Raw genomic sequence first — 25,584 nt, forward strand, 5'->3', positions numbered from 1 at the left:
TTGTTTGTCGCGACGTCGTTTCCTTTTCCTTGCCGGGCTTTTAAGAGGAAGATTCCCTTCGCCTTGTAGCACAACACACGAACGTACAGTAGTGCCAAAACGCACTCTCGGGCAGAAGGGGAAATGCAGTTCGGGTGATTTACCGCTGCTGTGTCCGGCGAGCTGTCAAAGGTGGATTCTCGGCCTTTCTGGCCTTTGCTTCCATTGCAGATCACTTCGGCGTCTGTCCAATCAGAAACATCAACTGTGTGATATCAACTAGTTTCAAGGGAGTTGAGTTATCAACACCTTAGCCAATGTTGCACTCTGATCTTCAAAAATGAATCCGGAAAAAAGCGTACTTAATTTAAATCGAACTTCAATAAAGCAGCGACATGAATTGCTGCAATTTAAGACTCGAAATCTTACATTACAAATGAACTTCAAATTTTCTTTTGATTTAAAAAAAATCTAGATTACTAGACAAAAATATAAATCCGAGTGAAAAGGAAACCACAATTGTATACACTGTAAACGAGCCATGCCGTCATTTATACTTTTCCTCTATTGCAGCGTAATTTTTTTTTTTCCAAGCAGTACTTTTTATGCATTTCAAGAGGTTCACAGAACACAAAACCAAAGTTTCACTTAAGTGATCTTTACTGGGATTCAATACAACTACTCCATAAAAAATACCAAACTTTATAATTGAGGCCCTGAAAGCGCGGAAAAATACGATAGCCAATGTCTTAAAATGTATGCATGTGTTGTGTGCTCGTTCCCCGGGCATTAGACATATACCTTTCAGCAACCTTTACAACCCCGAAACGAATTACAACAAAAAAAAAAAAATAATAATAATATTAATAATTAAAAAAAAAAAAAAATCGAAAGTAGAGGTAAGGCTGAATGCCCGAGTAAAAACAGTAACCAGCCAGTCGCCCACTTTATCACATCTTAGGACGCAGTCATCGAGATGTACGCGTTTTTCATATGGTATGCCCGGCGCGTTCGCTATGTTGTCCTCTGGTTCGCGTGCCCCTCCCTAAAAACCTCTGAGAAAAAAAAAAGAAAAAAAAAGAAAATAAAAACGCATTTTGTGACACTCGCTTAAAGGCCGACGTACAACCTCGGTTTTCTGCAGGGAAGATAATCCAGTTAGCGCTCCGCTCTCCTAATCTGCGAGGGGAGCCAAGTTGGGACAAGGTTAAAAGTGGAGAGGATATAGGTAAGGAGGGGGAGGGCAAAAGCGGAAAGTGCGAAGTGTACGTCGGCCTTTAAGTCGTAAACGCCAAGATCCCTGCTGGTGAGCCTATAGGCGCTTGCACGAGTGTTCGTGGAACGGGACCATCGACCATTTATGCTGCGACTGTTATAGCGCTGGAAAGGGGAAGGACTGTCCCACGGCTTAGGCCGACGTTTGCTACACCCTCCCAGACATGATTTTAACGAAAAGTCAATTAATAGTTAAAAAAGTATAAATAATGTCCTGTTCTTAAATTGTGCGAAAGGTAGGCATGACGCTGATAATCTACACAGTAAACTTCAAAACACCTATATAGGTCACAGGTGTGACCGGTCATTTATCATATGCGTATAACTCACACATTTTGATAGGTGTTGTTGCAGCCTTACGCTTGTTTGGGAACAAGTTCGAAGTTTCTGCATTATTATGTGCGCTATTTGAACAACTTTTATAGCGTACTAGATCTCACAAAGAAAAAGTAACGCGTACTTTTTGGCGAGCAGGCTAAATGAGGTATTGTGCTTATCCCGTTTCATAATTCGCGGAGCGGAAGTAGGAGGTAAAGCGGCTACCGGCTCGTCGCAGACGACGTTGACCCGACAGTGTCGACAGTCTAACCCGGTAGCCTCAAAGATCACATCTATTGTTCTTGGCCTTCGCTCGATCCACACAAAGGAGCTACCAAGACTGATGCGAGTCATCTGATTATTTATAATTCCGCGGTGGGATTCGCGATGTTGAGTCGCTGCTTGTGAGATATTTCAAGGGCAATAAGTTGTGTGGGTGAAAGTTCTCTCGCAGATTAACGTGATTAGGTGGTGAAAATGAGGATGTCATTAAGCGATCTGGTTACCCGCTTCTCTTCGGGCACTAAGTATAAAAGATAACTCGATAAACTCCGGACAATTGGTATAATCTTTTACGGTGCGTAGGAGGTTCAAGGCAAATCACTAAGATATTAGAGGAGTCATCAGGGGGCGCACGACTTTACGATGTAACCATTTGATTATTCCTGTAAAAAATTACGTAGTCGTAAGCAGTTGATGGAAAGCCTTGCGAAGGCACCGTCGTGGTCACTCGCCGAGCTTAGAGCATAAAGTTGAAGCCACGTTTTAGGAAGGGAGAATAGCTGCGTCTCTGAGAAGGAAGACGGCGTTTGATTTAGTGAGAAGAGGAGACAAAAAGAGCAAGGTGAAGGGGGCCGGGGTTTCGAGATGTGTTACCGACCATTGGCGAAGTGCTCGCTCGCTCGCTCTTTGCTGTGTGGACAGCGCCGGCTCACGGGTCTTTTGAAGGAGCGCGCCACTCAGTGTGTGCATGGGCGAATGGGTCTACCGTTGTATTTTTTTTTCTTACAAAATGGATTTTAACAGATGCAGAATTTGAATAACACTTACATGCCCGCTTCGTCATGCAAGTCATTTTAGCGTGCGCCTATATTTGTGTCGGAAATAAGACTGGGCCCAGGTGGGTCACGTTTGGTATCAAACGTTACCCACCTGGATGATTCATCTCTTTGAGCCCCCAGTCAAATACATAAGTGCCGAAGGCGTGTGCCCTGGCCAAGCGTGGTCCGATATTTCGGCACTACTTTAGGGCGTAACTTATTGTCTTTGGTATCAAATGAAATGTATCGCTGAGCCCTAGTTTAATAGTTTAAGTCGCGTCTTGATCATAGAGTGCATTCTTCACTTGGACACTTGGGCGGTGAATCAAAGGAGCGTTCTAAATATTCTTAATTTCCTTTTTTTATGACATGCTCTTAGGGATATCAGATTTACTAACGGAAACAACTTTTTACAGACCGTATTTTTACACCAGCTCAGCATGATTCGTAAAGAAGGCGGCAAAGGAGGACAAAGAAAGCACGATCGCAGGTACAACTGGTGACCACGATGCCGATGGTCACAGCCGATGAAGCACTGGCAGAGCTCCGGGTAAGTTTCATAGCTTTCATAATGCAGTTTTTTTTTATTTTTTTTCTTGTGTTAAATTTTCTTTCAGGCCATTGAAGCCTCGGGAGGCGACTTGGGGATAGTCGATATTGAAAGAGTGGCAGTACTTTTAGTGGAGACCGTCAAGGTCAGAGTGACCACTCCAGCTGAAAGACTTCCGAACTCTATCTGCATTCAAAAGCTAATAAAAATCTGTCGAATAATATGTGATCCATATGATTTAATAAATTTTAAGTAACTCTACAGATCAAGGTTGCAGCAGAGCTTCGTTTCAAGTCGACAATACCAGAAATGGTGGCAAAGCTGGATTCAGCCAAAAAACGCCTCAATGGCACAGACTGCGCGACGTTTTACGGCAAAGACAACAACCTCCGTGCCTCCTTGGAGAAAAGCTGCCTCATGTCCATGGTATGTAGGAGTTTATATAATTTATCTAATAATTAACAAAAATAAGCAGCATGTCAAAAATGCTGAACCTTTGTTTTTATATCTTTTTTTTTTCTCTCTTTAGGGAACATGGGGTTCAGATGCCGTCATGCCAGGCCCTAAAAGATTTTTTGGAGTCAAGAAGAGTTTTTACTGTGGAGACCAGACTATTAATTATGTTGACCTCTGAAACCACGCACGAAGAAGCTCTCATCTTGGGCCTTTGTGGCTACTACTTTAGAGGTTTTTCTTACTCCGCAACATACGGGCCAACACTCGGACTGGTCGACACTTCTAGTAAAAGACGGCAATATCCCGGTTGCCATTGCGTCTAAAAAACTAAAGAAAATGTCGTTAAAAAAATTTTTGGCAACACAAAACGAAGACAGTGAAATAATTATTTCGACGTAGGCTCCACTTGACTTAGTGTCTCGTATAATAAATATTTTTTCTGCAATTTGTTACGTTACTGGTAATTAAAGAACGGCACAGCTTTTCTTTTTTTCAAGGGAACCTAATTTCTTGTCGACTTAGGGGTATATTTGAAGAAAAAAAGTTCAAGATATAAAAAGATGGAAATTCAGAAGGCACTTTTCCTAAGACACAGCATCCTTTTAAATTTAAAGGGGCAGCATTATCTTTTACTTTTAAGGAGACAGTGTCCCTCTGACATATAAGGGGGATAGCGGCCCTCTTACATTTTGGGGGACGGCGTCCCCCTGGAAAAGCGAGGATGACCTTGGAAAGCTTCTGCCTTTTTTATGTAAGAGGGATGCAGTCTCACTTAAGTTTAAGAGGGAAATTAAAAAAAAAAGAGAGACGTTTACAATCCCCTGTAATGCTGAATTAGAGCGCAGCTCATGAGGAGGAGGAGGGGAAGGTACGGAGAGGAAGCTCCGCCCATCCTCCTCTCCGGCTCGCCTCCCATTTAGGGGAAATTTTCCGCTAAATTTAGCGGAAAAATTCCCCGCTAAATTTAGGTGAAATATTTCCCCACTAAATTTAGCGGAAAAGTTTCCCCGCTAAATTTAACGGAATATTTTCCCCGTTAAATTTAGCGGAATATTTTCCCCGCGGTTACGCCGACGCCCCTGAAGCCAAAAACGAAAACCTAAGAGCTGCGCTCTAAAAAAAAAAAATCTGTCGTAGTGAGAAAGACCAGGTTTAGACTGTACCAGCTTCGTCACAGGAGGGCGCCCGCGAGGTGGCACCACAAAAACATCTCGTCGCCAATAGCCTCTTCAGAAAAAAAAGGACTATGGAACTCATAACCTTGTGACTTGGTGGCTGAAAGTCATATGTACCATTATACGACCCAGATGCCGCTATTCCAAAACAGAACGCTCTGCAAAACATGTGGATCATACTGGCAAGTATGGAACCACCCCTGGAATCAGTGGTAACAAGGGTCCTTCATTAATTTTGCTACGAGTAAGCAAAGATGACTCTATCCTATGGCTATACCTTGCATAGAAATTAAGCTATTCATGATGGAGAAATAAAAAATAAAATGAAACTATATAGACCCCCTGAATAAGCAAAATGACAAAAAAAAGTCTCAAAAAAACCCGCCGCCTGCAAAAAAAAAAAAAAATATATATATATATATACCCATCAAACAACTCTCAACACAGCCAAATTTAGAGGGAAAACTGTTGAACTGGCAACAACGTTTGTAATACACAATCACCCCGAGCAGCACAGGTTTGGCCAATCATTTGCCAATAGCTGGGAATGGTCCTTTGGCCAGAGGCCAGGCAGTGGCCAGCCATTGGCTGATGACTGGCATTTCTCTGGCCATTGGCCAATGGCCCCTGGCCATCAGCCATCGATTAAGCATTGGCCGATGAATGGCCACTCTTTGACCATTGGCCAAAAGACCATTGCCAGCCATTGGCCAATGCTTGGCTGAATTTCGTGCAGCCTCGGACTGTACTAGTTCATGAACATGATGGCAGGAGCTTTCAGATTCGTTTCAGCCAGAGAAACAACCTTTGAATGAAAGATACTGTATTGCGGCACCCTTTACCATACTTGATATTGAACATCTAGAACGCTGCCATCAGAGCTGCTAGGCCTTCGGTGCTGTTAAACGCTATGAAAAGTTTCGCTGACTCTGCACGGACAAACAGGTGTTTGTAAAGTTCTAGGCTGACTCCATAATACACAACACAAAGCAGGAGGCATGGAATATGCCTTTTATCTGTAGTACGACAAGGCAGCAGTCATAAATAACAGGAAGAGGTACTAGAACATCATCAATGCAATGCAGTTATTACATTTCAGTAGCTACAATTACAAGTTCCTCAAAATATGTAATTCAGGAAATTAGTTATGAAACATAATTTATAAGCTAATAATGCCTTGGTAAATTTCATTTAAACATGCATGAGTGGTTTTGACTTTCAACTGCGAGAAGTTGTCCCACTATGGAAAACTTGTCTGGTTTCGGATACAATATTATTTCACTAAGTCATTTGAAAAAAAGGAAAAAAAAAAGAAAGGTTCATATTTATATGTGGAAGCCCCAGATTTTTACGCGTGTAGCATCATTTAGGACTAGAACTTTGGTAGAAATGAACTGCAAACAGATATGTATATGGTGTCCTTAAGGAAAAATTATGCTTTTTCGCCGCAAAAATCAAACCTTGCATCAAAAAACGCTTCGTCTCTATAGAAATTTAACGCTCGCGGTTTGGACCAAATGAAAAAGCTTCAATGTTTGACGTAATCCAAAATTTATACGTGATTTCCCTAAAATTTACAACCAGAAAATGGGTTGCGCTTCCTGTAGCCAACACCATTCACCTTGTGGGGTTCTTTACGAAGATCCCTCTACTAATAATCGCCGCCCGATCGGTATGCGCTCCGCCCGTCACCCAGTAGGTGGCATAACACAACGAGAAGACAGCGAATGGGTTTACTGTATCTCCCGGTTGCCCGTCGTCGAGAGCCGGCAGTCCGGGCACGCCGACCTTTGTTGTCGCCCGTCGATCAGAGCTCACAGTCGGAGTCCGTGTCCAGGCCTGCGGATCGCCCTTCCCACGCCAGCGCTGTGAAGGCTGACTGTCTCGGGCTATCTCTGCCCGAGTCTCGCTGCGGAACCACCCCGGGATCGTCGTAGCCCAGGTCACATGGCCAGGGCTCGCTGTTTCCACCGGTCCGGACTTAGAAGCTCGCTGGTGGACCGCTCCAGGGTTCACCATGGGCCAGGCCAGGCAGCCCGGCCCCGTCGTTCCTGTCCAGCTCCAGCCTCACTCAACACGCACTGTCTCGCGCCAGCTCGAGTCTTCTCCGCCTACCGCCTGTCACGTGCCGTCTGACTCGTCTTTCACCCTCGGCTCCCACAACCTCTATGCATTCGTGTGCTGAGACTGAATCGGTCCTTTATTGAAAGCTTCGCTCTGTCAGAGTGTCTTCGTGATGCACATTATTTATTAGAGCATGAAATGATTTTCAATGCTACCCCCAATCCCACAATTTTGTCCGTCCATGGAAAGTGGGAAAAATAACGTCACGTAACCTCACCTGACGTCATGTCACTGATACATCTTCGGACGCTTTCAAGAAAATTTGCATGGGCGCCGCAATCTTGGCATCACGTGACCCGTCCGCGATCGCCGACCTCTACTTTGCCGCTGCTGCACTGCGTACTCCGGTTCACCAGCCACCGCCGGTGCGTTCTGTACGATGTAATCGGACTCTAAATCGGTCGACGACACAACATTATGGCCTGTACATCAGAGGCCATGTAAGTTTATCACATTTGTTACGTTTTTGCGACTCCTGGAAATGTCGAGTTGACACAGCAAGGCTATCGCATGTCTTATCCATCGCTGCACGTGCGGACTTTACTCGTCACAGTCTTCTTTGTCGCTACATTTGGCCGCTTTAATTACGTAGGCCCTTTGGTAAGCGAAAAGCTTGGCAATCAGCGACGGGCTGGGCCGTCGCTGTGGCGGATTACTTGCAGTCGCTGGTCGCACCGCTCGGTTGTATAAGTTGTGTTGTTTACTAGAATCTACTAATAGTAGGTTCCTAGTAAACCTCACTCGTTGCCCGGGAGTCGTTCGCATGCGGTCTTTTGGTGCTGCGCCTCGTTGCTCATCAAAAAAAGTATCGTGCTCGATGTTAGGTGCATCGGAATGAGCTACAGCAGACAACCTATGCGTTAACGAGTAGTCGCTAATTTTGTAAGTGCGGCCCGGAAAAAAAAGCTGCCAGTCGCGTCTCAATGATACTCTGCTTGGTTATTCAGTGTGAATCGGTGCATCTAAAACGGCACCGTGCACGGACTATCCATGTGTTTCAGCGGGGCATGTTACAGTGCACACAGCGTGGTTCCAAAACTTCAATGTCACCATTGCACTTTTGCAACCCACTACAGAGTGCACGTCTTGCCCGTTGTACGCCGTTTACGCGTCGCACTGAGGCCGCTCATTGTCTCAAAAGCACCAGCAAACGAGATAACCGGAGTGCAGGCGCAGGCCAAAATACAGGCCGGCAATGGCGGCCTGGCGAGCGCGTCGACGGGGGGGGCTCGGGTAATTGACACGCTGAAAGTGTCTCTACGTCAACTTGGTTTCCCCACTAAATTTAACAAAATCATTCACGACTTGTGGTCAAAACATCAACGCAATTTCTCCCCTAAATTTAGCGGGAAATCGACGTCACGTGCACTACACACCAATTCAGTTACCCGCTAAATTTAGTGGGAAAACATACGTCACGTGATTCACCGATTCCCTCACCCATTCAATTCATTTCAAGCATTATAGTATTTTGAAGGTATAGTTAGCTGCCAATCTTTTATTTATTTTTTATTTTATAATTTATTTATTCATTCATTCATTCAGGTGGCCTCGCACCGGCTATAAGGCATTACAGCGAGGAGGGGATGCTTATACATTTTCATAAATTTACAAATGTTGCGTTTGAGGAGGCGGTTTGACTTGCGCCAAAAGGAGTCGCGGCGGTTTACGCCGAGATACGGCCGCAAAACCCAAGACACTCGTGGTTCGTATATACTTTGCGAGGCTGCCAATTCAACGACTTGCTCGAGGCGCGGTATATAAGGCACGAACCTCTCAGTAACTTGCACTCGTGTCTCGTCGTAACGTAGCGAAATGTCACTGTTTTCTCTCACTCGAATATTTTATGTTTCAACCGTAAACATAAAACACCAGCATAGCTTCGTTACTGAAACGGGGACGTGTTCTATACTAACGTAAAAGGGGATCACTGACTGAAATATTGCGAATGAACATCCAATTTACAAAGCGCAGTACTTTTTTTTTTAATACCTAGAATACTACTGACAGTTCTGATTTTCGACCATCTCGAAAATAAATATTTTTATACTCAAGATTTTGTACAAAACTGACATGCATCCTTCGGAAGTTCTCGTATTGCACCTATAACTTGGCCCAAAAACTTGAAGAAAAACTCATGAATTTTAACGTTGACTGACATACGACGCTGGTTATTTCAGTGGAGTCTGTCCCGGCGAAAAAGAAAGGTGTCATCAGGCGGAAACACATTTCCTTTGCAAAAGGTGTACTATTTAGGGGGAAGCGGTGGCCGATTGGACGAGCGCACACCAGCTCGGAGCATGTGGAGCGAAAGCTCGTGCTGCAGAACCCATGGATCCTGGGTTAAATCCCCACCCCTGCCCGTTTCGATCTGGATGAGCATCGTACTGGCGTGCAGTCGTGTGTCACTACTGTGTGGTTCACGTTAAAGACCCCAGGTTAGCGGTTCTACTGCACTGGCTAAATTCCTCACCTACAGCGAGTGTCTCGTCGCAACTTTGAAATGGCTGACCAACTACACGCTATATATATATCCACACAACCCCAATTATCTGTAATATTTCCTGAACACCACTCTGAAGCTGCCAAAAGGAGTAACAACAGCTCTGTTGCACGCTCAGTAGGTGTATTAGAAACCATTATGGCTATATATATATATATATATATATATATATATATATATATATGTATAAAATACGAACATGAGGAAGCATTGTGGACGTACTCTCTGTTTCCGAGTCTCTGGATTTAATATCTTGCCTAATATTAACCAGCTCACCTGCGCCCTCAATCTTCTTTCAGAAGCCAACGACCACTTTTTCTGAAAATGCTCTGGGCTGGTTGGTTGTCATATGTTGAAGAGTGCACAAATACTACAGACTAAGTGCAGTTCGCCAAGTGCTTCAATGATGTCGCTCATCTTGCGGGGAGTCTCTTTTTGTAATTAAAACCTGAAAGATAAGAAACAGCTAGTATTAACTCCAGCAACTGATACAATCTGGTGGAGACGATAAAAAATATTCGCCAAAATAATCACTAGCTCAAATCTTTAAACAAAACAAAAAAATAATAATTCACAAATTCAGTTTTACTCAAATGTAGAGGACACCTAGCGTTCTAAATTTGGGACCACAAAAGTGATTTCTTAGAAATGTCTTTCCCTTGCACCGTTTTCTTTGGTGCTGGTGTCGGAGCCCTCTGTTCTTGTCGTGATATTGGAAAGTCGTTAGCTGCGTTCTAGCCTCCAGAGTAAGGAACCATAAATTAAAAGTGGAAACGAACAATATAATAAAAACAAATGCATTCATGTAAACAATACCACCACGAAGAAACATTCACAGTATACGATGCTCGCTAAAAAGTTGCCGCAGGTATTTGGCACGGTGCGCAAGGAACGAGGAGGTCAGAGAAGCATCAATTATCTCGTTTAAAAAGTGCGTCAGGAGCAGCGCCCGAACTCTACGCTGCCGTAAAAACAACCCGAGGGAGATAAAAGGACAGCGAAGAGCTCGAAGCCCAGGTAAATTACCCGTGTCCATTATTTTTCTACGGCTTCAGGGCAAGACGAATAACAGCACGTAAATAACATCGCCTGTCTGAAACAACGCTGCAGAGGTTTGTCTCTTTTTTTATTTATTTAAGCCAGATAAACACTGCTTAAAGGGCAGCTAAATATAGAAAAAATATTTTCGCGTACACACTTTTCACCGCTTAATCTTCTAAACCACCACCTTTTCTCTTTGTTTTCTTTTTTTTCCTAAAAAGAAAATTAGCGAATGAAAATAATTAAGCATGTTTTTGAAACAAAAACAAAAGTACACCCAACTTTTCATCCATAAAAAAAAATATTTATCAAGATAGCTTTAAATACTCTGCCCTGCCATCCGGAAGCATTCGTTGTCTTTGAAAGAGAAAAAAAATAATGTCTTCAACTGCTGGGACTGATTGCACTACCGGGCCCCCTGCGAATTCAATACTCACGAGTCAAGATTCCCATATTTTTCCCAGGACATCGATGGTGCGCGTGAATACGTGCAGCCGTCTCTTCATTGCATGTTTAGCAAGTTGCAAACTATTGGGGAATATTTTTATTTCTTGAGGCAGTTATTTCATGCCTTTGATCCACAATCTGAGCCAACAACAGACTTTGCTCGGCTGTAAATAAATAAGTTAAAAATAATTAGCTTGTTCCTTGTTATTTTTTAGCTTTTTTACACACGCATGTATTGAAAACTGGCCACAAAAGAGGATACGTCGAAGCTGGTCGCTGAAGGGGGTTTTTCAGAGTCGCAAATAAGCTGACAACTTGTTTGTGTGTATAGCAGGATGAAGATTGGTGTTTTCATGCAGTTTCAACCCGGTCGTCTCAGAATCCTTTCGAACAAACGTTTATCTGAAGACACGTGAGTAAACAAAAGTAAAGATAAAAAAAAAACGTTATGTCAAACTACCTCATGTAATTAAATAAGCGTCAGAACCCAAGCCACATATGAAGTTGACCATGGAAACAGTGCAGTTCAAGTGAGGATATATCGTGTAAAAATCTAGTCGTTGTGAGTGGCAACTCGCACAGCGTAGCGTGCCATATCCGCTCTTTTCCAGCATGGGTTGAAGCGTGGTGGCGCCAGTGTGCAAATAGCCCCCAACCACTTCCGGTTCTGAACTAGGCGGTGGATTTCGCAGTATTTGCGAAACCAAATATACACGATATAGTCTGGACTGGCCACTTAAAGCACACTCAAACTTAATTGTTTTTTATGATAAAAAAAATCAAAAAATCTGCGACTTAAAAATAGGGGAATGTAGACCTTCGCATCGCTTATCACCCGGGTCAAAAGTGCTGAGTCACAGAGCTGTGGACGCATGCGCAGCGTCCGCTATGCCGTACAACATATCAACAGCGTATGCTCAGAAGGCGTTCCACAGCCCAGCAGACAAAGATGGCAGCGCGCAGAAGGCGATTTTTGCAACGGTCTCTAAGTAAACCGGAAGTATGCCGGGGCTACCAATAGATGGCACCACTGAGTTTGTTGCCCAAACATAAAAGAGGTGAATACTGGCAATGCCACCTTCCGAATGCTCTGTTAAAGGGAATGCGCGCAGACAACTAAATCGTTTTGGTTTTCTTTACACCCCTTTTCTGTTTTGAATGCTATAGCGAACGTCCATTCGGGTACCCTGTCAATAGGGGCTGCGTATGACGCCTGACTGACTGCAGATTTGGAGCTGACTGCAGCATGATCATATATATAAGATCCAACGGCCTACCTAAGTTATTTACAGAAAGTTCGTAATCGAATCTTCCTGTGTGCGGTCCCTGAGCTCCTGTACGCGAAGCACTATATAAGGCGACGTCCTCTCGCAGTGAGGAATACAAACGGAGCAGCGCAATTTGCAGCCACAGATAGTTAGAAAGAAGAGAGAATATAGGCCGGGTTAACGTTCGAAGGCAATTAAGGTTACGTCAGATATACAGTTGCTAGCGATATGAGCTATAGTGCGAAAATGGCAACAAGGCAGTACAAACCACGCTGTCGCACGACTACCGTGCGTGCGCCGGGGGTGGAAAGGTATCGCGCGCGGCGAGTGTGTCGACACATTTAAACACCTCCACTGCCATTCTGACCCTCCACTCGATGCCTGAGAGCGCATGGTCTGTACTGCCTGGTCGTCGTTTGCGCACTGTACACTCTTTAAAAAAATGGTATACATATTTCTTCATTAAGGGAGGAACAATCTTGTCCCCTGCGTTCCTTTAGAAACGAATCAACGCTCATCCCTGCAAACGGGGAGGAAAGTTCCTCCCTCGTCTGCGTAACAATATGGCGGTGTCGAATCGAGTGACTGGAGCTCAATAAGGCTTAACGAGGACGGCAGGACACTACGCATAGCGTGGGTCTAACGTTGCCGCGATGCAACCGACAAGAGCTACCATAGTTTTTGGACAGGCAATTACCTCGCAGCACCGGTGACCCCCCAGGCCTGCTAAGCAGCTATCCCAAGAAACGCAGTCAACCGCTTCGCACACATCCAGACGAGTCTCTGCTTTCGGAGCAAGAGCTGTGGAAAATGAAAACGTAACACGCGTTTTTCAGGAACTATATTTATTGCCGAAGCCGCCTTCCCGCGCCGGTAAGGGAATGCGTTTCGAACGCTGCCACTCAGTCTTTACGTTTTCAACACTGCGATGTTTAACGGAGACAACCCAAACCCGGCCACTACGCATTCATTACGTGTTACCTTTGCAATTCGCCGCGACACAGATCCTTCGTTGGAACTGCGCGTCAGACTCGGAGAGAATTGGTAAACCATTTGCTAAACCAAAAGTCGTTCCCGAAAGATCGCATTTAAAGGTAGGTAGGAACGTTTATTTCACTTTTTTGCATTAAGAAATGCTGCGGTGAAAGGGTTTAGAGAAGCGAACGCAGAATGCCCCACATCTTAGAGAGATGAGTATGTCCGCTGATCTGCTAGCAATTCTGCATCCAATGCTCCGAAGCCAAGTTTTTGGACCGTTGAACGGTCCAAAAAATATGGCAATGTGTGAAAAAAAATGTTTTATCGCTAGTCCCTAGATGGCAGGCACAGCAGAGCAATTTCAAATGTCTAGGCTCGGTGGTGCTAGGTACCGTTCAATTCAGCGGCCAAAAAAAAAGAAAGACGTTTACAATTTTCTGTAATGCCGAATTGGAGCGCAGCTCTTGATGAGGAGGAGGGGAGGGTACGGAGGGGAGGATACTCCCTGCCTCCTCATCTAGTCTTCAGCCCGCACCCAGTTTTACGCAGCATTCGGCCAGTGCAGCGAAAGTACCGTGCACCACGCTGAGCAGCGGTGCAGCTCATATTGGTCAAGAAATTTCTAAGGGAGAAAAATAAACAAAAAAAAAACAAAAAAACGACAGCACTACATGAAGTCTTAAGCTAAAACATTACGTTGTATTGTATTGCTTTTTTTTTTCTAGTGTCATGAATTTATTTCTTTTCCTGGTTCACGTGCATATTTTTTGTTCTTGGTAGTACTGTGAAGCACGGATGACACGCTCGTGTCAGTGAGTTATACACTGGCACGAGTTAGCCATTCAATGGCGCACTAAGGCGTATTCAAGTTTTATATATAGAAGATTCTACATGTAATAGATGAGATAACGGGTATTCCCAACTTTCTTGGACATTAACGCCTGGGCGGACGCACTAGAATGAGAATTTCAAATAAAACAGAAAACATCGCAACGTTCCCCGGGAGTATTTTAGATGACAGTTATATAACACCACTAAGCAGTCATAAAACGTCTGTACGCGTATAGTGTTTATTCCACGGTGTCACAGACTTTTTTTTATTGATTTTTATGGGCTAAATTTACAAACTTATAAATCACTACTTTTCTTGAGAACGGATCGTAATGTTTTCCAGGACTCTAATTGCCTGTTTATTATAAAACGACAATAAATTAGGATTTTAATATTTCCTCGAAAACTTTTTATTCTACGAAGTTTCCCACAAGGTTGGTTATGAAAGTCAGCATTTTATAAACGAGATTTATAATTTTAGGTCTCCACACTGCCACTCTTGCGAGCGAGCGAATAAAAAAGAAAAATCCATCTAATTTAAAAATAAAAGTGAGCGAATCCTATATACCTTTATTCCGAACCTTGGCCTATTATACGCGCCACGGTGCAGACTCAACCAAAAACGAATAGCAAACAGCCTCGCGGATATAATGGCAAACATTGAAGCAAGCGTCGTGGGGCAGCCAGCGATCCAACCCCCCTTCCCGCCGCCGTCGGTTCCATCCCGCGAGCACGCGCCAGAGAGACGTTAGAAAGTGTGCCACGCTTTCTCCGTCACTCGAAGCCGGGCCGAGCATTTCTGGCAGCAACCTTCAACGTGAGCCGTCGCTAAAACCGACGGCACGCCTGAGCCGAGCTGAGATAATCGACCTTGACAGGAAAGAAGAGGCAGATCCTGCAGCGACCATCAACGCTGGTCGGGACGCCCACATTACGCACGCTTTGGTCGCCAGGGGACCTGCCGCTCGGACCAGTTCCCGGCCCAGTTTCCGATCTGAGCGCGGAAGGATGACGTCATCCCAGGACGCGCGCAGAAATGTCGCGCATCTCCGAGGAAGGAACAAATCTGGGGGGCAGCTCATTGGGCAAGCTTACGCTTTTGTCTTCTTATTGCCGAAACGGCAAGAGATTTAATTGCTAAGCGAGAGAAACGTAAGAGAGAGAAAGCAAAAGCTGCCTAGTAAGTGACTAGGGAAACATTTCTTGCCTCAATTTATTACTGTGATGAAGATCGAGAGCTGAACATTCATGAACAGACTAGACACTTCAACGAAATAAAAGTGGAACCTCACGTCGCCGTCTCTTTTCCTGAGTAATGTACTACTCATTTTGCTACGAGTGAGAAAATGCAGGCAATTCCTAGAAAAGCTTATCGGCTGTAAATGAAATCAAGGGAACGTATTTGAGAAATCAGAAAGTTTACGGAAATAGAAATCATCACTCTCGTGTAAATAAGACAAATGTATTCCGCTGCGTCAATATAAACTCAGACTCAATCAAGCATATTGCAGAGGTGTGATAAAGTGCGTGGAGCTTCATTTCAATGAGCAGCGAACTGAAAGAGTAAGACACTAATACGGTTTCACATTAAGGCGTTGCAATATTCTATAGTCGGTGAAAGGTTAGCAGCTCAGGGGACTCTTTCCACTTTAGCATCTGCTGAAGTGGAAAGAGGATGCGAGCTTCCCCTGAATTCTTAACCTGTCCCCGACTATAGTGACAACACGAACGCTTGTTTTCAGAAAGTGAAACAACAGCTTGAACAAAAAAAAAAAAAAAAATACATACGCACACACGCGCGCGCGCGAACACATACACACACACACACACACGCAGACACACACACACACAGACGCACACATACACATAGGAAGAACGCATAGTTTTCGCTCTGAGCAAAGTGTCTTGATATGTTTCTGCCGTATATATGGTTGCAGATACCCAGCTGGAAAAGTCGGCGTTTGTCGTGTCATATGTTTACACACGTAGTTGAACATCGGCGCACTGTACACACCATGCGTTGTTCTTCAGTTACCTCCTGCATAAATGATGTTTCCGGAGCCCACATTGAGGCGCATTTTTTAAAATATTGAAGTAGTTAGCGCAGATGGATGAATAGAAGCTGTTGGGAGAAAATTTAAGATCAGACCTTGAGATTAGAATGATCACAGCTGGATTAAAAAGCTGCCTCGATCGCATCAATTCTTATCTTTCACCTTTTGGTGCAGTTATGCGTCGATGTAATTGTACTTTATCAGTTGTTATCACCTTCCTAATATCAGTAATATTGGATCAATAAACCACCTTACGCGAGATCTGGTTGGGGTGCATTAACATCCTTGCACTTAAAGGATATGCACCGTAATGTCACTTAAGTCATCTTAAGACGCTCAGTAACCGAGGAATCTTCCAGAATTGATTTAAAATAGTAGACATTTTTTCATAAAGCACGCAAATCAAAATAGTTGTTCTAACGTCACGAGGCGGTTCTCAGCATTTAAACAAAATGTAATACTTACCACACAAGCACCATAATTATGTTAACAATGAGTAAGTTGTAGATTCAATTAGTAAAATTAAATTCGTTTTGAGGGATGGAGGTAGGAAAAAAAGTTGGAGCTCCAGTCCACGATGAGAAGGCGGTTGGACAGCGAAGCTGTGGTATCACCTGCAACGATTGCCCATTGACGATAGACCTTTTTTATGGCAAACAACACCAGGTGGTGCTCCAGTCTTTGACGTCCAAGAAAACTTCCGGTTTATAAAAAGAATGAACAAAGACCACCTTATCACCGCTGCTTGAATCGTAGATCAAACATTTAACGACCGATTCTTCAGGTGAACGCCAAAGGAACGAAGGAGTGCGAGATCCGTTAAAGGCCGACGTACACTTCACGCTTTTCCCTTATGACCGCCTCCTCCTTTCCTATATCCTCTCCACTTTTTAGCTTGCTCCAACTTGGCTCCCCTCAAAGCTTAGGAGAGGGGGATCGCTAAGAGGATTATCTTCCCTGCAGAAACCCGAGTTTGTACGTCGGCCTTTAAAATGTTTCGAGTATCTTTGTAAACCAACTTGCCTCCTCCAAGATGTAATATTGTACAGCCGAAGGCCCTCGTTAAATCTCCACCTGCGTTGTCCGTGTAGCACGTGTGCTTTCTAGCACTGGTGACAAAGCAACTTCGACAGGCTTGCCAAGACGGTGCGACCGGAAGTCGCTTGGGGCGCAAGCGGCAGTTCATGCCTGTAAACAGCAAAATAATCTACACCAAATGATTGACGAAATAAAAGTAGATGCACTTTACCAAAGCTATTTTATATATGAAGGACTTCGTACGCTGCCGTTACCGTGGCAGCTTATGCAACCGAAATCTTTACCGAGAAACGAATGACGGTAGCGTGACGTGCTTCGCATTGTTCGCGCGCGCCTTATCATGTCGTTTTGACCATTCTTTTATGGTTTTCTTATTGAAACAAGTGTCAAAACCATATGATATATGGTAAGGCGCGCAGACGCTGATAAGGCCTGCGGGATGGTTTTCTGTCGACTACTCTGTCGACTACTGTTCTGTCGACTGACACGAAAAAACCCTACCAACGAGTCATAATAGCTACGCTGTAAAAATGCTGCAGAAGTGCAGCTTGTCGAAAACCCTTACCCCCTCCGCTACTGGGAGGTCGACCGACAAGAAGAATACCAACTTATAAGGCAGAGAACAATGAGTGATATATAGATAAAACATTTGTCGGCAAGAGAATGTTTTGCGCATTCCTTGGTTATTTATCGCAGCAATACAAACATTTTCGCTTATAAGAGAAAACAAATGGTCAAGTTGGAAGTGTGTGCTGAATCATCTAAAGTCCGTAATTAGTTCGAGGGCGCGACACTTTCAAGGATCCCGCGCTGCACACTCCATATATTATATTTTTCACACTTAGTATAGAATTACGTGGTAATGGATCATTGGGCATTTTGAGCGATGCCATGAACATTGCGGCAGGCTTATACTTAAGTAAGTTTTTTTTTTTTATTACTACATGTTTAAAAAAAAAGCGGTTCAGTATGCGCGCGATACAACGCATTAGCCACGACCCGAATTGCTTTTTTCTGCACCGCAAACAATTTATTCGGATTGATACTTGTCATAGTTCCTCAAACTAGGTGACCCCAGGATAAATGAGAATTTTAATACTGCGTTATAAATTAGATGTTTTACACTAGTTGACTGTAATATGGCGATGCTTGTATAGGACAACTATGATATTCGTTTAAGAGTAAGGTTATGAATATAGGAGCCTCATGACATAAGTCCGTGAAAAATCACGCCTCAAGTTTTAACAGTAGTTATAGATTCAACCTCAAACGACTTTGATATAAAATTTGCGGTGGCATCGCACGATGTACCTTTTGGCTTGAAAAGAACCGCTTTTGTTTTACTTTCATATATTTTTAAATGATTTAAGGCAGTCCACGTACTAAAAGTTTCTAAGCAAATGTTTGCAAGAGAAACTAACCTTTCAATATCGTTCCCTGAAAAAGAAAATAGCCCAGTGTCGTCAGCGAGAGTTAATTCAACTATAGGTGCGCTAGGAAATTTTAAACTACCGTCTCAGTTTCTAAACCACTTCTGCACCATACCAGAATGTGCGGAAGTGTATAACATCTCACGTGAAGTCAAGCACAGAATGTCTGCCTAGTGACTTGTGAGCTTAGTGACCCTATTTATTATTGCGCTTGAAGTAAAGTTGTGAACGTTATAACTTATATTTATACTATCAAAGTGACTATATATTCACGAAATACCAAGATGACCATGAGCAGGCACATTCGAAAATCGGCATCAAAACTGTCTTCGTCCCTTTTAACCTTGGAGATATCGAAATAAAGTCGAGGTGATCGAAATGAACTGCCAGACGGATTCATTCTTTCTCTTGAAAACAACACGGGTACGCCCGCTGGAGGCGAAATTATATATGTAAGTTAAATTGTCCTCGAAGAACAAAGGCGTGATTACTTGTGCCCAAACAATGGCATTGTAAAAAATAATAATAACAATAATTCTAGTAAAAACGTATATCGCGGTTACCCCTGAATTCGCGCGTACAAATAGTGGTTGAAAAGGCGAGTACCACGAATACAGCTTCCCTTCTTTTTTCCGCAAAAAGACAGAACAGAAACAAAAAAAAACTACACCTCACAAACTCTGATTTGGTTCAAACGGTTTCTCGCGCACCAAGTTGGTGCTCTCTCTCCGGCAGACAATGGACAATTGATAGACGAATAGCGCGGTCCCGCCGGCCACCGACGACTCCCTCTCGGAATAGTCGGAGACGTACACGTGGAGGGGACACAGAGAAACGGCCGGCAAACGTCAAAAGCGTAGAAAACGGTTCGCCTTGACACACAAGTCCCGGCGGACCGCGAACAACACGGGAAACATTACGTGGGGCTCGGCCGTTGCTGCATGTGGCTGCTGCCGCGAGCGTGACATTGCTCGTGCTCCAATGCGCAATGAACCTTGGGTCACTTCGGACGTCTTTTGTGTTCCGCTCGGCCTCGGACGCCCCTTCCGACTGACGGCCACGGCGGCGCGAGACGGAACGGTCTCACGCCTATGACACAAGACGCTGCGACCCTGACCTAAACGCACGGATATAGAAGGATTTACCAATGCCTGTTTTTTTTAGGCGGTAAGTGCGTGGAATTGAGTGTGTTTCGCATTTCACCTGGGCTTCGCGATGACGCGTTGTATTTTTGTCTAGCGCTTGTGTACATTTTTGTTCTTAAAGGAACACTGACAGGGTATTTATGCTCGAAAAAGGTTTGTACATGACATATCAGAGCCTAATTAGCCAGAAAACGAGTCGCGGATCAAATTTTGTTTCCTTTCCACCCGAAAACCGCTGATCGAGATCTGGCCGGGTTGAGTCGCGCTCACTCTCTTCTCCCTGGTCACGTGCCATTTTCTATGGTTGAGACGCAACCACCAAATATAATCTAAATCGTGAGCCATCGAAGGCGCACACGTAATATTAAAAATAGAAATGATATATGATACCCAATTTTTGGGACTTCTAAAAAACTTCAAATACGTTGATTGGAAAAAAAAAAAAGTTGCAGAGCCACGTGAATTTTGGCAACTCGCTCCTGCTCTATATATCTTCTCGCTCTCCAGTCCAGTTTCGGTTTCGGTTTAGAGCAGTTGCGTTTTTCTTACGTTATTAAATTACATGTGACGCTGTAGCAATATATTGATTGGGTAGTCTTCTAACACCATATTAAACCGTCAGGCGAAAAAAATCTCTCTCTATATATATTTTTTGGGAGTGTCAGTGTCCCTTTAAGAGGATACGATTTCGGTTACCACAGCAAATATATCACGTTCACATTCGCTCATGCAAGTCTTTCCGTAAAACAAGTGTAACGTCTTTTTAAGCATTTTAAGGCATCCAAAATGTCCTAATATTCTCCGACTGGTGATCCACATTGATGATGATTTGGTTATTCCATAGTGAGAAACTTAGTTTTACGAAGCTTATAATATTTTCCCGCGACTTTGCAACGTTAAAAAAAACAAAAAAACATATCTTTATTCGCTTAAAGTTACAACTTACACGAAATGATACCTTGATTTGCCTTTCCAAGAACTCGGGTGAAAAAAAATCCAAACCTGCTGTTTGCAATCTGTAGATTGCAAAAGACATGTTTGGAATCATCAGCAACTGACCTGTATATATGCAGGTCGGTTGCACGTGTTCCGTGTTTGTGCATTCTACTTACTGTGAAAACACAGAGCCAAATTCCAAAGCGAATGACAGGATGGGTGATGCAAGACACCCTTTCTTTCGTCAACCTTATGGACGATAAAATAAAGTCGACCAAAGGCAATATGAAACTTTTCTGAGAGGAAAAATCTGAGGTGCTTCCCCGGTGTTTTGTGTGCTGTTAAGGCTAACCAATATTAAAATAAGAACCGTTTCAGCTTGAAAGGAGCAAAGAGAACAGTGTGTGTGTAGCAAGCTTGGAGTGCGGAAAGCACTACTCAGAGGCTACAAAGATTAATATAGACAGGAAATGTCACATTTTTGCAGGACTGAGTATGATGATTGCCAACAATGTGAATATACAAAGGTTCACTCGATAAAAACATGCGTGCCACCATCCTTTCTACACTTGCCTTCCCTTCGGGACAATAGAGAAAACAACGCCGAGACTTCTTTCTGTTCAGAAGGATTTGTGAGGGTTACACGATCAGGTTGTTCAGGAACCGTAATCTTCAGTTTTTTCTCGCCCCTACAGCGGTATCTCGATTTCTGCTGATGTGCTAGTGTTAAAAAAGAACCAGGAATCAAATTTAAGCCATATGCCATTATTGACACTGTCAATTATTTTTTTTTTATTTAGCACTTCACAAATTTGTTAGTCTCCTGTGGCGAGGCATAACATAATGTGGTTCCTTATGAATCTGGCAAACATAAAGTTTTACTTCGTCGAATGATAGAATGTTCTTCCGAATGAAACTCAGTACGGTCTTGCGTGCTGAATAACGATTCCCTCTGTCCTTCAAACTGTAGTACAGTTGAAAGGATAACGTTTAGATTACGCCTGTATTTCATTGGACGACAGAACCAACACAGAATTCATACGAATTCCGTGATTTCGTTAGTGTGCTCTTTTACAGCGCGCCAGTCAGTGGCGCAGCACCTACAGCAGTCATCGTTATTATCGATCCGACGTCGAGCAATGCCACCTTACTTCAACCTTGCTGTTGATAATAACAATAAAGCCGTCATTTTTTAAAACACAATTCAACCTTTTTTTTTTTTCTTTTTACAATTGCGAAAGTTTTTTAAGCAAGTGATCAAGTTTAACGACGAAAAACTGTCGGAATGAAGGTGATGATTTTAAGGCTGGTTTAGTTCAACAACTCACGATTGCAGCCACACAAACGCCATGTTTTTTCTCTTCGGGCAATTTCTAATCCCCCAAGTCTCCCTAAATTAGTCACTCTCTGTCTCCCGAAAGACATAAAAGTGAACACAAGGACAGGCGACGGAGAGCCGCGTCAATTATTAAATCACGTTCATATCCAGCCTTCTAGAAACTAGCGTTGAGAAATTGCATCTCCACTCCTCACGAAAAAAATGTTACAAGAAAAGCAATGAAAGAGGTTAACGGCATAAGTAGCCCCTTAAAAGAACGAATTTGTTTTCTTATTTTTTCCTTTTTAAGTGAGTCTTGTCTGGCCGGGTGCAGGAAAGGAAACAACGGGGATCCGGCGTAATACCAGCAACAAAAGACAAACATATCCCGGTGCCAGACAGGGGGAAGAAATAAATGATGTGCGTTAGAATGTTTCCACTGCTGCCCTGATCTCGGCTTATGGAGTCAGAGGGTAATCCTCAATTAATCTGACAGATGACGACAGGCAATTAAAAACCTTGCACTCGTTTCCCCATAGGGCTTCACGTGGAGTTTTCTTTGCCTCCTCTCTCTCTCTCTCGCTCTCTGTAAAGCTTCGTCTGTGCATACGCTTGGCGTGTTTGATATATGGTCGTAGGGGGAAATGTTAGTTTCTAGGGGTTTAAGGAGGAAGCCCCGTTGAAGACGGCAAGGTTGCGTGACTGTACGTCGGACTGGGCTTCGGTACACAATTAGCCTGTCGCTCGCATTAGAGTTGTTCTTCTCTCACGCACGAGCCGTGCATTCGGGTGTTTGAGTCCCTAGTTCGTGATACTTCAGCCAAGTTAATGACCTTTCCTTTGAAACTTAGTCGATCTGAGAAGATGAATGTCACAAGTAATAGATACCGTAAATAAGAAAACCACTTTGATAATTTATCGACGTTTGATTCTGGGTATTGTGATTTCTTGTCACGAAAATTTAAATAATGGCGTTGCGTTTTATTTGTAGTTATAAACACCGGATATTTTCCCGAAAAAATGACGTTTGCCTTTCTTTTCTGGAAAGAGATATCTTGGTTTCTGTTGAATACCGGCAATTGAATATGGGGCGGTCAGAATCCAATAACCCTTCGACATCCATGAAAAAACAAATACTATGTAAGAAAATATACGAAATCCAACTTTGGAATTGTGGCATAAATATCAAATCGCGACTTCATACTTTTCTCTACACGCACGGCGGCGCCGTTTAAATACATCAGAACTTGTTTTAGACTCGTGTGATAAAATGTTTGCGTTCTTACGAATTGGCGATGTATGTAGATTTTTTTCCAAGACAGCGAAGGGGCACCAACGCTTGTGGATATATTGTGGTAGAGCGTTGCGACTTCTTTTCTTACTGGTCGATGCTTTCCATTATTTGTATTAGTGGTTATGGTTCGTGTTATTCGGTGCCGGAGCTACGCATCTGCTGCCTTTCCACCACTACTCTGAAGCACATTGCATAAACAATTTTTATTTTATTTTTAAGAATGTTTGGAGTTTGTATTACATGCGAACTTACAGGTCAACTCATGACATTAGACATATCACGAACACTTCGTTATAGTCCTCGTTTCTTTCTCGGGTACCCAAAATTTAATAATTTTCTAAAACATTACTAGACATTTGCCAGTCCGTTACGTTGTTCTATAATAACACGGAACACGTCCAGTTTCTCAAAGGGAAATATATTTGGGTCACTGTCGAAGGAATGCCAAAGAACATAGTTCTGCTTTATTAAGCTTATTTTGTGCAAATTTTTGCCATATCACGTACTTCAACGACCCGATGCTTTCATACTGAGTCGCAACATATATCAGACTTAGTTTGTCTTAGACTAGGAACTATACATCGCAAATCGTACCTCTGCCTTTGAATTTGCACGCCTCCGCGGGATTTCCTGCCATAAATAAAATAATCACAGAATAAAACAGGGCCAGGTATAAGCTAGAATGAAAATAAGGCAAGTTTGAAGGCGTGCGTTGCATGGTCGTCGTAAATCCGTCAAAACAGGCGGCTGGGTGACGAAAGTCGTGCGGCCGAGGGGGGAGTGAGGAAAACATGTCTTTATAATTACTTTTTCCTGATGAGCGACCGAACGCAAAGTTTTGGTGTGTTCCGCACCTTCCCTTGGCGCAAAATAATTGTAACCTGATGAAGCAGGTACTGTGAGTCAAAGATGCAAAGGGTGTCCGTGCGTTGTAGGTACACGTGCTGGCAACTATACTTTGAAGTAAGCTGTTTCAGGAGCCATGCATTATTTCCGAATCTAAATTGGCGTCGATAGATGCCTAGATACTGTGGGGTCAGACTGTTTCGAAATAAAGGTATACGGTAACTTACCGTTTCCCCGTAGAGCCCGTGCAGGAATCTGTGCATCAAGAAAGGCTTTTATTAGTACACCAACGCACGCCGTTGAAGCGATCGTCCGCATATTAAACAGAGAAGGATAACCACGCACAGGATGTTATTGATTGGTTGTATAAGAGGTGAAGAAAATACTTGAATTGGAATTCGCAACAGCTAAAACTGATTTCAGGAGAAAAAGCTCCATTTCGTCATATTCTCAAACTGGGAAATAAATGTGTCAAAAACGTTAGCGGCGCATCACAATAGGTCATCTATGTAAAAGGTAGAATTGAAAAGCAATTTACATCTGAGCTTTTTCCAGCCCGATTCCCCCTTTCATTATAACTCGTACAATGTGGGAAAATATTAATACGCAATGTATATACTCGGCCTGCTTAATGATTCCACAGCTTGGGAAAACTTCCGGAATTGTTAGGATGTAATCATTTATTCATTATTTGACACGTACAGGAACCAGAAAAGGGTAAAATTAAAAAAAAAAAATAGTAGCCTTTTGCCTCCTGATCAATGTCCTTCAATTTCGTGGCTACAAAAGTAAAATTACGATACTATACATGAAGAAACGCAACAACACACCCATACACACACACACAAAAAAAAGAATGCAACAAAAGGCAGGTGCCGTTATCGTGGGTATCATGGAGCTGTGCCTGGGTCCAGCCTCTGGGCAAGCCTAAACCGCCCTTTCCTTTTTTAATAGAATATACGAATGATAGAAAGCTTAGAGGGAGATGAACGCTGTCAGCACTGTCAACGCGCCATTCCCGGCTCCCAGGCGAGTGCCGCGAATCAAAGCGGCCCCGATGATTGAAAGGCAGGCGTCAAGCAGCGCCCGCCGTCATCGAGTGACCCCCGTCGCTCAAAACCAAGTCCCCATGATCCCCTCCGACGTGGCCTCACCTGCGGACACGTTTCGCGAAAAAGAACAAGTCCGCGCTCGGAAGAGGTGCGAAGGAAGCGGACCGCGTGATGGATCCCGCACTCAGGCTGGGCAGCGATTTGTCAGCCGTCATTAAGCGACCGTATACAGAGAAGAACAAACTCGTCCTCGCAGCGCCACCGGGCCGTTGCGGCTAACGTCGTACGAAAGACGCGGGAATTCGGGCACGCGCGCGCGCGGACGGCGCACGAGGAGCGCGAGGAGGCGCGAGAGAAAGGCCGAGCCCCGAGCGACAACGTCGTCGTCGTACCCGCGCGCGCGCGAAGACGACGACGGGCGCGGGGCGTGGGCGGGGCGAGGCGCGGAGGCGGGGCGCCATTGGCCGCCGGCCCCCACGTGACGCA

At 43.8% G+C, this 25,584-nt stretch overlaps 1 long non-coding RNA gene across 1 annotated transcript; it reads right to left on the reverse strand.

The window, feature by feature from the left end:
- Positions 1–25,551, reverse strand: LOC121833834. Its single transcript, XR_006076894.1, has 3 exons — positions 25,201–25,551; positions 24,274–24,301; positions 1–223 (listed from the first exon to the last, which is right to left on the reverse strand). It is a non-coding gene; the product is annotated as an uncharacterized LOC121833834 (long non-coding RNA).
- Between the last annotated feature and the right edge of the window lie 33 nt (positions 25,552–25,584).

Source organism: Ixodes scapularis, unplaced genomic scaffold (assembly GCF_016920785.2).
Source record: "Ixodes scapularis isolate PalLabHiFi unplaced genomic scaffold, ASM1692078v2 PGA_scaffold0__279_contigs__length_252992795, whole genome shotgun sequence".
NCBI classification, from domain to species: Eukaryota; Metazoa; Arthropoda; class Arachnida; order Ixodida; family Ixodidae; genus Ixodes; species Ixodes scapularis.